General features: G+C 39.3%; 1 protein-coding gene across 5 annotated transcripts in view; it reads right to left on the bottom strand.

Annotated features, from left to right (window-relative positions):
• The window catches only part of LOC132825862 (ras-specific guanine nucleotide-releasing factor RalGPS1-like), a 781,992-nt gene that overhangs the window by 666,267 nt on the left and 103,280 nt on the right, over positions 1 to 12,445 (bottom strand). The window contains exon 1 of one of the 5 annotated variants that reach the window (XM_060841439.1): positions 653 to 729. The exons of 3 other annotated variants lie outside the window; for them this stretch is intronic. The gene's annotated coding sequence lies outside the window, so the exon portion shown is untranslated. Of the gene's footprint in view, positions 1 to 586; positions 730 to 12,445 lie in introns of those variants that run through there. One more of the 5 variants, XM_060841438.1, reaches the window with a different exon arrangement.

Below are 12,445 nucleotides of genomic sequence, written 5' to 3'. Positions count from 1 at the left end.
GCATGCAAAGATTTGATCTTGAGAACTTTATCTCCCTTGCGAATCCTCTCTGCATCTCTGATTTCCGATATTCAGTTCCCCTTTTTGTGTCCTGTTATCAGCGGGTTTCCTTTCTCTATTGGGATACCTTGTGCCTTGACTCTATTTTTTTTGAGTCTTCGGTCCCCTGTGTCTGCAGAAAATGTACTTCGTTCATTTCACTTCCTCAGCAATAACAGCAAACCAGCAGGAAGAGCGAATAGTGCTGAATGACAGCTCATTCCAGGCTCCACACCATGAGCACTGGACAGTTACAATCCTACAGGAGAACAAAGCACTGACCTCTCCCATTACCTGCAGTTACAACGGGTGGATAGCTCAGCAAGATTGTTGGGTGGAAACTTAACATTCAGAGTTCTGTAGACAACCAGACCGCCTGTTTCTATTACCTGCAGCAGAATCCAGCATTATGCAAATCAAGCCAGCAACTAATACATTTCCCACTTTACTAGGGGCATAACAAAGTCTCCCCGTGTTTAATTAAAAAGGGGCAGATATTAACACAAAAACTTAAATAAGAAACCAGCAAAATAAAATCATCAGCTACCTTTGAAGACTAGCTGTAAACAAAACAGATGTTGGAGCAGGATTAGGATCTGGAAAAAGTCTGTACCTGGCACGCCCTCTATAACTCCGGAGGCTGTGATGTTTATTACGAACGGGAGGCACTCTTAAAAAACACAGTTTGACAGTTTCCTGGCTTGTGCCCCCTATTTATTGCACGGCCTACTGTGCACCACAGCAGTCTCCACACTGGAAATACCACGAAACACTTTCATGCATAAACCGCTCTCATCTGACATTTGCATAAATGTGGAACTTCATAAAATGTGACCAAACCGCAAGGTTTCAGAACACACACACACAAAAAAACGAGCAACTCTGGTGTTCTACAGGAGGAAAGCATTCACATCAGAGCCAGTAAACAAAAATGTCTTCAGTCTGCTGTGCCACAACGCAAATAAGCCAAGTCATTCCATGTCAACCGCAGGTAAGTCTAAGCAAACCTGGTTACCCCAGCCAACGCGGTTGCCAAGCAGCAGAATTTGTTATTAAAATCTAGGAATCGAGTCTTCGTTAGTGCTTGTTGATGAACTGAAGAAACCTAAAAGAAGTTGAGAAACTCTGGGGTTTAATAAAGGACAAGCCTACGCTGTGTTCCTTTATGCTCCTGTCAACCTACAGGCATTTATCCCAGGACGCCAGAGTGGCAAACAAATCAAAGGCCTGTAAGACAACATGTACATCAGCCTGGCTGAACGCACCCAAAGACAGTGACGTAAACTTGCAGAAATTCAAGGCAAGTCTAACCCGAAAAAGAGCAAATGTCCAATGAATAGGTGATAGGAGAGTTGCGTATTTAGTATTGAAGCTACAATATCAAAAAGTACATGGATTCATTCACTTCAATGATACAAGTGTCACCTCAATTGTACTGCAAATTAATTGATTGCTTTCATTTGAATTAATACGTGACAACTTCAAGATAATCTCCACAGTTACAGAAATTGCAGGTGTTATAAGCAGAAGCAATTTTCATTTCCATTTATCTGTTGCTAAGGGATGAGAACGTTTGAACAAATGATAGACTGTGGAGATTAAAGGAAGACCTCACTATCACAAATCTGTAAAAGCCCAGATTGAAGCAAGTGGTTTAAATGTACTGTCTGCACGCTGAGCATAAATGTTCTGGCCATTACAAGAATGGTTATCATTGTAATCTGAAACTCTGATTGTGATTAATCATAGAATCATATAACCCTATAATGTGGAATTAGGCCATTTGACCCATCAAGTCCACACTGACCCTTCGAAGAGCACCCCACCCTGACGCAGCCCCCTACCCTATCCATGTCACCCTGCATTTCCCATGGCCAATCAACCTAACCTGCACATCTTTGGACTGTGGGAGGAAACTGGAGCATCCAGGGGAAACGCCCACAGACACAGGGAGATCAGGCAAATTCCGCACTGACAGCTGCCCAATCGAACCCGGGTCCCTGGCGCTGTGAATTACCAATGCCAACCTCAGAGCCACTGTGCCACCCTGCCACACCGGTTGGACAATGGCTAGACAGTTAACTGCCAAACTTTGTTTACATTCTAATCAGGCAGGTAAATGAAAATTGGTGAAGGTATTGCCCCAAAGAATGAATAGAGAATGGCTATCACCTGATTTTGTTCAGTAGAAATCAGTACAATGTGTGTATTTTCTGTCTGCAAATTACAGCAGACTGTGTATTAACACAAGTGTTTTGTAGCTCCCAGTAAGGTCACACTACAAGTCCAAGTGACAATCTTAAATGGGTTTTTAACAGAATTCTTAGCACTCAAGACTAATTGACAAATGATGTCCATCACAGAATCGCATCTATTGTTGGCTACAATATTATTGTAACCAACCTGTTCAGATGGATTAATACAAATCTCGGGAGCAGCTAAGTCATGAACGTGGGCCTTCTGGCCCAGAGATGGGGACAGTTGGTTTCAGCTGTTACTGAAATGTTTGGGGTACTTTAACCTTCCAGGGTAATCAAAAGTGGACTGGCCAATTGTCAGGACTGAAAGTGGGGGCTTCAAGCCCATTCAGCTGTTTGTATCCAGGACAGTTAGAAATGATCTGATCAGAGTAGCCATCATCTTCCAAGGTAACTTTGTATTGCCCTATTTCAGCTTCAGGGTTGGAGGGTGAATAAATGGCTCAGAACCTATTTATGAGGTTGCTGATAGGCCTATGTAACTGCAGGAATCCCAATGTGTATACCACCCAGTGAACTTAATTTTATCGTAGCCTACAGTAGAGAATCCCTAGACAGATTTTTCATTCCAGGTCAAGGAAGGAGAGATTATTTAACTGGTTCATTTTAAAATTTGAGTATGGGATAAGATGCTTGAGGAAATGCTGATATACAGCTGCAAATTCAAATATAGTAAACACCTCACCTAGGAAGGAGAAAACATAGAAATATATAAAATAAGAGCTAGCTTTGGCCATTCAGCCCTTCAAGCCTGCGCTGCTATTCAATATGATCATGGCTGAACTACCAATTCTGTACCTTGTTCCCACTTTCTCCCCATACCCTTTGATTTCAGCCCAAAGAATTATATCTAAGGCCTTCTAGAAAACATTCAATTTCTGACCTCGACCACTTTCTGTGGTGGAGAATTCCACCAGCTCCCCACAGTTTGGGTGAAGAGGAGATTAAATGTCACTATCAGACATGTTCCTCATGGAATCCAAAAAGATTGAGTGAGAGAGTTGTGTTGCAAGGAGATTCCTTAAATTTAAACAAAGCTTAGCATGTAAGTGTCAGCCATTTTCTAACTGGTGCCAATACCTCTACCAATTAGAGTCAACTCGCCAACAATTCAGCACTCTCTTCTCATACAGGGTAAATGTTGTTCCCATTGACACTGCAAAAAGTCAAAAGGCTTCAACAAAATATCTCTTTCTCAGCGAAGATTGATACCTTCTTTCAAAAGACAGTGTCATTTTCACCAACAGTAAACTGATTAAAAATCTTTCTCCTCATTATCCAGACAACAGACTAATTGCAAACTCCCAAACCTTTTCAGATACTCTGAACTAATCCTGGAATATGTCCAGGAAACCACCATTCTCCAATGAATTAGCAACGATAAAATTAGCCCTGAACACAACCACCATCTTCTCTACCTCCACACGCACCACTGCAATGGAATTGGGATCACGGCAGCCAGCAAATTAAAGACATGAATATTCACCTCAAACTCTGTGACCCCAGAGATTTCTGCTCATATCTATTAACCTTCCCAGTAAACAACTTTAAGCAGATGCGAGATAAAATCAAACATTTCTTAAATCGCAGCAACCTTAGAAGAAAACAAAGTGTAGGTTCTTCTACTCTTGCTGTTGGTGAGCTTGGAGGTGAGAATGTATTTAGACCAAGGTGTTGTACCTGAATCCCATACCTTCTTATCACCAGTTCTGGGAAGGAAAGTGTATGGTCAGTGTTTCTGCTCCCTCCCTCAACTCCAGCTAAGGACCTCTTAAGGTGCCTAATCCCACTGTTATGGGAACGAAGCCAGCTGTTGCTAGCCTGCCACATGTGGTCAGGACAAACCAGGTCAGCTGTCACCATGGCTTGAGGGACAGTTGATTATTAATTGGGAGTGTCCCTCAAGCAAAGGTAACTCAGTCCCTGATGAAGGAACCAGAGATTGGGGAGGAGGGGGCAAAGAGAGGCACCCCTCTTCCCTCTGCTTTGCCCCCACTACGCAAGAAAGTACCCCTCAACCACATTACTCACCAGAGACCTCGGGGGGAACATGATTTGCGGGCAGCACTCAATGGCAGGATTTTCACCTCTCTGCACCTCCCATTGGGTCTTCATTCCTGATGGAAGTGCACTGGTGGCCTCACCATTGCCTGACCAGAGCACGGCTCTGTGGGTGTTCCTCAAAAAAAAATCCTAGTCTCTCTCCAGCCCTTGTGCCAACCGTCAGGTGGATCTCCCACCACCAGAATGAGACCCCGCCCCCAAAGTGGTAAAGTGGAGTGGTATAACAAACAATGAGCATTTCACTAAAAAAAAATCCAGCACTGATAGAGTGTCCCCAGCCAATACTTCACTGTCAAATTCTTCTCAAATTGCACTGACTCTGCAGGCAACTCTGCGACTAATTGGCACACAGCAGGATACCACGAGCAGCAGTGAGATAGGTGAACAGAAAAGCTTCACCGGTGTTGCTGCCAGAGGAATAAATGCTGTTAAAGACTCCTGGGCTATGGCTCTTGAACCCACACTGTGACTCAGAGCTGTGAGGTGAAACCCCTAAACCAAGGTTGGCTTTCACAATGTTACCTTGACAGTAGAGAAAAAACTAAGCACTTCCATAGTTAACCTAACTGTTGCCTTGGCAGCTAAGTATCAATTGTAGTCAAAAGACATGAAAAAGCAGCTCATATTGAGCTTCTGTTTGATATTAAACCAACCAGCGAGGGGGAGTAGTGACTATATTTAGGATCAGTGCATTTGCTTGATTTGATCTCAAGAACAACCAGATAAGTAGAGGCAAAATCAAGGGCTAAGATGTTGCAAGTGGGGAGCAACATGCTCAAAGATGCTTCCAAGCATTTGCAACAATTAGGATACAGCAATTCCCTGATATTTTTGATAAGGGATTACACATGTTACTGTTATACACCTCAACTTGGTATATTCAGATTATATTTGATAAAAAGTAAGGTATCCTTTCTTTCAGGGGTTCTGATCCAATTAGTCAAATTCAACTTGGGATTTAAAAAAAAATATTTTCTACAATACAGTTAAATTTCCAATGAAACTATTTTAAAGATCATAAGTTTTCTGAAACCGAAATTAAAAGGCAGAAAATAAAGTACTTAGAAGTAGGAGGAAAACAGGACTTGAATTTGACAACATATTTTCTTAATATTATTTCAAGAACATCATGGAGAAAGTGAGGACTGCAGATGCTGGAGATCAGAGCTGAGAAATGTGTTGCTGGAAAAGCACAGCAGGTCAGGCAGCATCCAAGGAGCAGGAGAATTGACGTTTTGGGCATAAGCCCTTCTTCCTGCCCAAAAAGTCGATTCTCCTGCTTCTTTGATGTTGCCTGACCTGCTGTGCTTTTCCAGCAACACATTTTTCAGCTCGTTTCAAGAACATCATGTCTAGTTGTCAGCCAATTTTTAAAAAAAAACCTGATATAGAACAGTACAAAAATTGGGTTTGCAAGTCCTTTCTGTGTCAGTGCCTGCCAGTGTGTCAGTGTGGTTTCCACATCAGCTGTTATTACCCATCAGAAACTGACTATAACATCAGGACTCAGCACCAACACAGAAATCCTCAAGTCACGGTCTGTCATTCTCTCCTCCATTACAGGCTGAGCTGCACAGTGAACCACTTCATTGATTCGGCAGTCTATGAAATGAACATGACCTTGCTGTTCCTCTTTACCACTCAGATAGCTGCTGGCCATGCCATAACAAATTACACCTTGTTCAATCAGGTTTAACTGTGTTTATAACCGGTGATCTGAGCATTAATTATTACTGAACAACAGATATGATCCCCAAAATGGAAAATCACATTATGGAGTGCTGTTCAATGTTTTCAGTAATTACAACAGAATATCGGAAATCAAACCAGTGGGTCTTTTCTCCCCCAAACAAATGGGGAGGTAAAATTTTGAATAATTATTGCTCAAGAAAATATTCAAGGTAGTATTTTCATTAACATTCAACTATATGGTGGACCTTTAGAAAGGAAGTAAGGCCCCCTGAGAACAAGGGGGAGGATCTCCATTCAAACATGTTTTTTTTTGTTCTTATTGTTTGGAAATAGTTTCCTTTTTATTATACTGTTATGAGTGTATTAGAGAACATTTTCTCTTGTTTGAAGGATGTAAGTGACTCAACTATACACTCTGGATAATTGTGGATTAGATTAGTAGTTAACTGAGTTTCATTGTTTTTCTTTCTTCTTTAGTATCATTCCTTTGAATTTTGATGATTATATATTTAAGATCTATTTTTATATTAATGTTTGTGCTTGAAAGTTCTGTTTATTTTTGTAAATCTGTCAAAATATTAAATTTCTAATAAAAATATCTTTAAAAAAAAACATTCAACTGGGTGTCCTAAAGGTTAACTTTACATGCTTGCGGCATAAAGCATTGATTAAAATATATAAAGGCAACCAGTGAAATTCTCATTGAATTTGTTCCATTTTGTTCCTCCATGGTGGGGATTGGTGATGAGGCTAGCGTTTGCTTCACATTGCATTTGAAAAAGGTGAGCCACTTTCTCAAATCTTTGCAGTTCACGAGGTCACCATGGAAACTTATCCATTTCTCCTTCACTTGTCATAATGTCTTGTTGTTTAGGTCTTTCTCACAATTATTTACATAGCACCATTACCCTGGCAGCTAAATACAAAACATAAAAAATTCAGCTATATGTGTCCTCTCATTTTTACATAGACCTGTTTACTTTAACTGGGTCGATGGTCTGATTTGCCCTAGCATGAGGAACTATTTCCACTGCTTGAGGTCATGCTCACTCTAAGAGGCAATGCTAATGAAGGTAATTGGTTTTGTCTTTCCTATTTGTGTGTGTTATCATCAAACCAAATGGCAGCTGACTGAATTAGTGATGTAGGACCTTACAAATTTTCCCATTCATTAACACAGTTCACTCCAGAAATACCTGAAAAGAGTGGATTGCTGAAATATCACCTTTATACCCTTTTCACTTATTCCAGGTTGTTCAACCGCTTCACATTATTTGGAATCCGAGGGGTAAACCCACTCATCTCTATAATTATGGATCTCATTTTAAATCTTCCTTCGCTCACTTGAATTTGCATATATTGCCTCATCCATTCCACAAGTATAAAGTTGGATAAGGCGCAAGTCCACCCACCCATACAGTCATAGAGTCAGAGATGTACAGCATAGAAACAGACCCTTCAGTCTAACTTGTCCATGCTCACCAGATATTCCCAACCCAATCTAGTCCCACCTGCCAGCACCTGGCCCATATCCCTCTAAACCATTCCTATTCATATACCCATCCAAATGCCTCTTAAATGTTTCAATTGTACCAGCCTCCACCACTTCCTCTGGCAGCTCATTCCATACACATACCACCCTCGTCACGTGAAAAAGTTGCCCCTTAGGTCTCTTTTATATCTTTCCCCTCTCACCCTAAACCTATGCCCTCTAGTTCTGGACTCCCTGACCCCAGGGAAAAGACTTTGCCTATTTATCCTATCCATGTCCCTCATAATTTTGTAAACCTCTATAAAGGTCACCCCTCAGCCTCCGACGTTCCAGGGAAAACAGTCCCAAGCCTGTTCAGCCTCTCCCTGTAGCTCAGATCCTCCAACCCTGGCAATATCCTTGTAAGTCTTTTCTGACCCCTTTCAAGTTTCACAACATCTTTCCGATAGGAAGGAGACCAGAATTGCACGCAATATTCCAACAGTGGCCTAACCAATGCCCTGTACAGCCGCAACATGACCACCCAACTCCTGTACTCAATACTCTGATCAATGAAGGAAAGCATTCCAAACTTTTCAAATATTTAATTAAGCAATTAAATTTCCTGTTAGCTCCAGAAAAATGAAAGTCGAGAACAGAAATAAAATAAAACAAAAGAGGGCAAAATAAAAAATGTTGCTCATTATAAACATTGGCGAGTGATTATTTTGTATCCCATAAGAATTAGCTGATTCTCTTTATAAATTTCTGTGTCCATCTGTAGTTCCTTTTAATCCCAATAAGAATTGCTAGGATAAACAGGAACAAAAATACACACAAATGACAATGTGCAGAGTGTTAGAACAAAACAAAGCTACTGGCTAGATGGACAATCCAAAGCCAAGCTCCAAGAGATTGGATCGTTCTGGTGGATGAGTCACTGTCAAAGGTCATCATTACGACAATGGCACATGTTGATTTGGCCATGAACCAAGTGTGACTGAATCAGAGAGACACTCAATAGCAGCACGTTATTGGTTTACCGAACATTGAGAAGACAACCGATACAAATTAAGATGGGGGAAAAACAGAGTTAACAAGTCAAGCAGCTGGTCTCCAAATCAGAGACAAAGATAGATGTGAACACGTAGGCAATCTAATTTCATCAGAATACAATGGGAATCCTCCCAGATTAATACCACAGAAAAGGAGACAACAGAATAATGACAAGGAGGGGGGAAACAACATTGGAATATCAAATATCAACAAGCTCAATGGGCTGAGACTATCACGTGCTAACACAGAGCCTAGAAATATAAAGTCAAAGCACACAGAAAAATCATTGAGCATATTGCACAGTTCCTCAAAATCTCTGACAAAGGAAAAGGAAAGTGATATGAAAATAAATCATTTCTTGTCACCTGGCAAAAATTCATCATTACACTAACTGCTATACTGCCAAGCGAAGAACATGAAATTATAGGACACCTACAGAATTGTAATCAAGGATGAATTAGGTCCCAGAAATGTAGCTGTTATATACATAAAAACTAATATGTGAAATATTAAAGAACTTGAGTTAAAATAAAAAATAAAGATAAAAGAAATAGCAGAACATGAGAATTATGCCAGATCAAACAAATCAGATTTTAACTTAATTGAATTTCCAACATTCTTTACATTTTATCAAAACAGGAAACATTATCAAATTTTTGTCCCTATGTATACCTATTATACCAGCAAATGGTTTGTTAGAGTTGTTAGAGCTATTTCTAAAACTGTGGAAATGTTGATACATGTTCTGGTTCATTAATGTTGAATTAGGAAGTATATTTGTCCTCAGTTTAAATGCAAAGTTTCATATTTTTGATGGTCTAGTTAATACAAGGTTGAACAACACAAAGATAGGTACCTACCATTCCACCAATATTACCGTAAATGTTTTTCATCTGTTTACCAATTTAAATGTATATTAATGCATCTACATATTGTCTCCTCATCTACAGCAAGTACAAAAACACAATGTCAAAACTGTCTGGCATTCTGTCTGAAAATTTTATCTAAAAAATACAGAAATCAGAAAAAGAAAATGCAACATCTGGAAGTGTTTGTTGGTATCTTTATGTCTTTGGTGATTTATTAACTACCAAGTGGGGCTGGAATAAAGATCATGTTAAGTACCTCAACATACACCAGTGCCATAAACAACTCAGGTTTGTAATGAAGTCATACATGTCCAAGGCCAAAGTAAGCTGGATGGCTGACATTAGCTGTGAAGGTTCAAATAATTGTCTGTGTTCCACACACATGAATGGGAGAACCGGTCATGTGTCCTCTTTCATAATTCAGCTAACATCAGGCCAAGTCTCTGTTAATAAGTACCTCTGTTAATCTAATCAGGATTGCAATCCTCTTCATCCTTGAATTGCTGATTTGAACCACTTTTTAAATGTAGCAAAAGGCTATGGTTAATGTGATATTTTCCTTTTGTATCCATTGGCAACCAGAGCAAGGTCACTGGGTGCAACAGACAGGTTCTTGTTGAATGCATTAACAATGTCACTATGTATACTGTCCAAAACCAAATCTTCCTCCAGGCTAGCTCCACAGATATAAAACATGCTTCTTTTGCAAGTGAATAAAGTGATATGACATTAAGTAGCTACAGTGATAAGATGATGACTTGAAATGGTCTGTGAAGTATGAAAAATATTTTCATAGTGTAAAACTCTTTGGAAATATTGGGCATAATTCAGATTTTGTCTTCCTGTACATGAAGTGTCTTGTTTCAGTACGTCAGACTGAGAGAAGACACAGCTCCCAGACCCTGAGAATGGGTTCATTGACTACATGTCAACACAAGTTTAAAATTGTACCAAGACAGCAGGACAAAACAGAAAGTTTACTGATTTGTCACTGACATATGGTTAACCAGAAAACCACAAGGTGAACTATATTTTTAACTGATGCACCAATTCACACTGCAGTTAATTACAGTGAACTTTTAACTATTGACAATTTAAATAATATATTTTGTTACTAAGTGCAATCATAATTACAGAGAAAAAGTGATATACAAATCCAACTGATATCAGACCTGGGAGATGTCTGACCAACTGAAACATTATGCTGTGCCTCAGATTTCAGAGATATCCAGACCAAGGAATGGATGAATCAACAAAACATTCAGGTGTCAGTTAAATTAATCTCTGCATCATTCAATCCAACCTCAGTTACTAAGTGTATTGCACCACATACCTAACAATATCTATCAAGATTACATTAATAGACACAGGGACAAGTGTAAATAGATATATCAGCATGGATTACAACAATTGCTGATTAGTCAAAAGGATATAAGTAGTTGAATGCAATTATCAGGTTTTAACAACAGGCATATTTCTGGAAAAATGTTGGTTGAATGCCTTTGCAGATTATGTAAAAATTTTGTAAAAGCCTCTCAGATGGCGAAGTGTTCAAGGTTGAAACATGTTAGAACTACAATTACATGGTTAAAGGAGGAACAGGATTAGCAGACTGACCGGGGTTTTCCTATTACAAATATTATGTCTGTTTTTTACGAAATATTTGAAAAAGAATAACATGGATTTCTGCGTGTAAAAACTCTAATGGTTAAAGTCGCAATTCTTATGCTTGTTTTAGTCTTTGGATTGAAAACATGGCCAACCAAATTCAAACTGAAAGCCTAGAGTTGCTCCATTTTGATTGGAATGTCATTACCCTCACCTTGAATTTCCAGGGATTTAACATTAAACAAATGTACCCATTGCTCAGGCAAATAAATATTCATTGGTCTTTGATTGAGCAGCTTCATCATCAGCAAGTTTGGTCTGTTGCATAATTTGAATTTATTCTTCTGTAGGAATTTGTCAAACACACAATCCTGAATGTCTGATCACATTCAAGACATGACAACATCGTTCACCATCACATCATCAATTTGCTGTTGTGTCAAGGTTTCTAGAAGGTAGCTTAATTCTGGTCCCTGAGAGAAAATGGATACAAACAGCAGCACAGCTGTTGAAACAAGTTCAAACCAAAGGCAAACTTTCTGAGTTTAATTTTGTATTGTTTTAATACAACACTCAATAAAAGGTACATCTATGTTCTATGAAATAGGATAAACTGCTACACTCTTCCAAAACATCTCATGCACCTCAAATCAAGCAAACAATTCATCATTTATTTCAGCAGTCAATGTTCTGCTATTAAGACCTGCATCTTATCCATGTTCTTTCACTAGTTTTGTAAGTATTTAATCATTACAGCCAGGTGTTACATTCTATTAACAGATCTCAAGAGCTAAAGGCAGTGTCTTTCAACATGCTGACTGATGAGCAATGTCTAGTCAACAAACATGGACAATCTTTCAAGCAACTCCTTTCAGCAGACAACAATATCTAAATAAATATTCCTTTTGTGTTCAGCAAAGACAAATAACTTCCCAACTCTTCAACTACCTGCTGTGTACCTCCTTGGAGTTTACCAGAATACACAACAAAATGGAAGAAGAAATGCCCTATGTAGACAATTTGTGAGAAAGGATCTCATTTTGTTTTATTCATCTCTTCATGGGATGTGGGCATTGCTGATGAGACCACAACCTACTGTCCTTGATGATGCTAAGCCACCTTCTTGAATACAACAGAGTTGTTTGCTGGACAATTTCAGAGGGCTGTTCAGAGTATATCACATTGATGAGAGAGTCAGATGTCCCATAGCTGAATCAGGGATGCATAGTAAATATCATTCCCTGAAGCATATTTGTGAATAAAATAGGGCTTTAAAAGGGTGGTGGAAGATTTATTATCATCATTTCATTCTAGAACTTTGCAGTGGGGAAGCACCAGACTTTCAGTTTAACAGTACCCTGCTTGGCTATCATCATTGGGAACTGTCG

The sequence above is a fragment of the Hemiscyllium ocellatum genome, chromosome 21 (assembly GCF_020745735.1).
Source record: "Hemiscyllium ocellatum isolate sHemOce1 chromosome 21, sHemOce1.pat.X.cur, whole genome shotgun sequence".
Taxonomy (NCBI): Eukaryota; Metazoa; Chordata; class Chondrichthyes; order Orectolobiformes; family Hemiscylliidae; genus Hemiscyllium; species Hemiscyllium ocellatum.
This window is presented reverse-complemented; position numbering and strand designations above follow the sequence as displayed.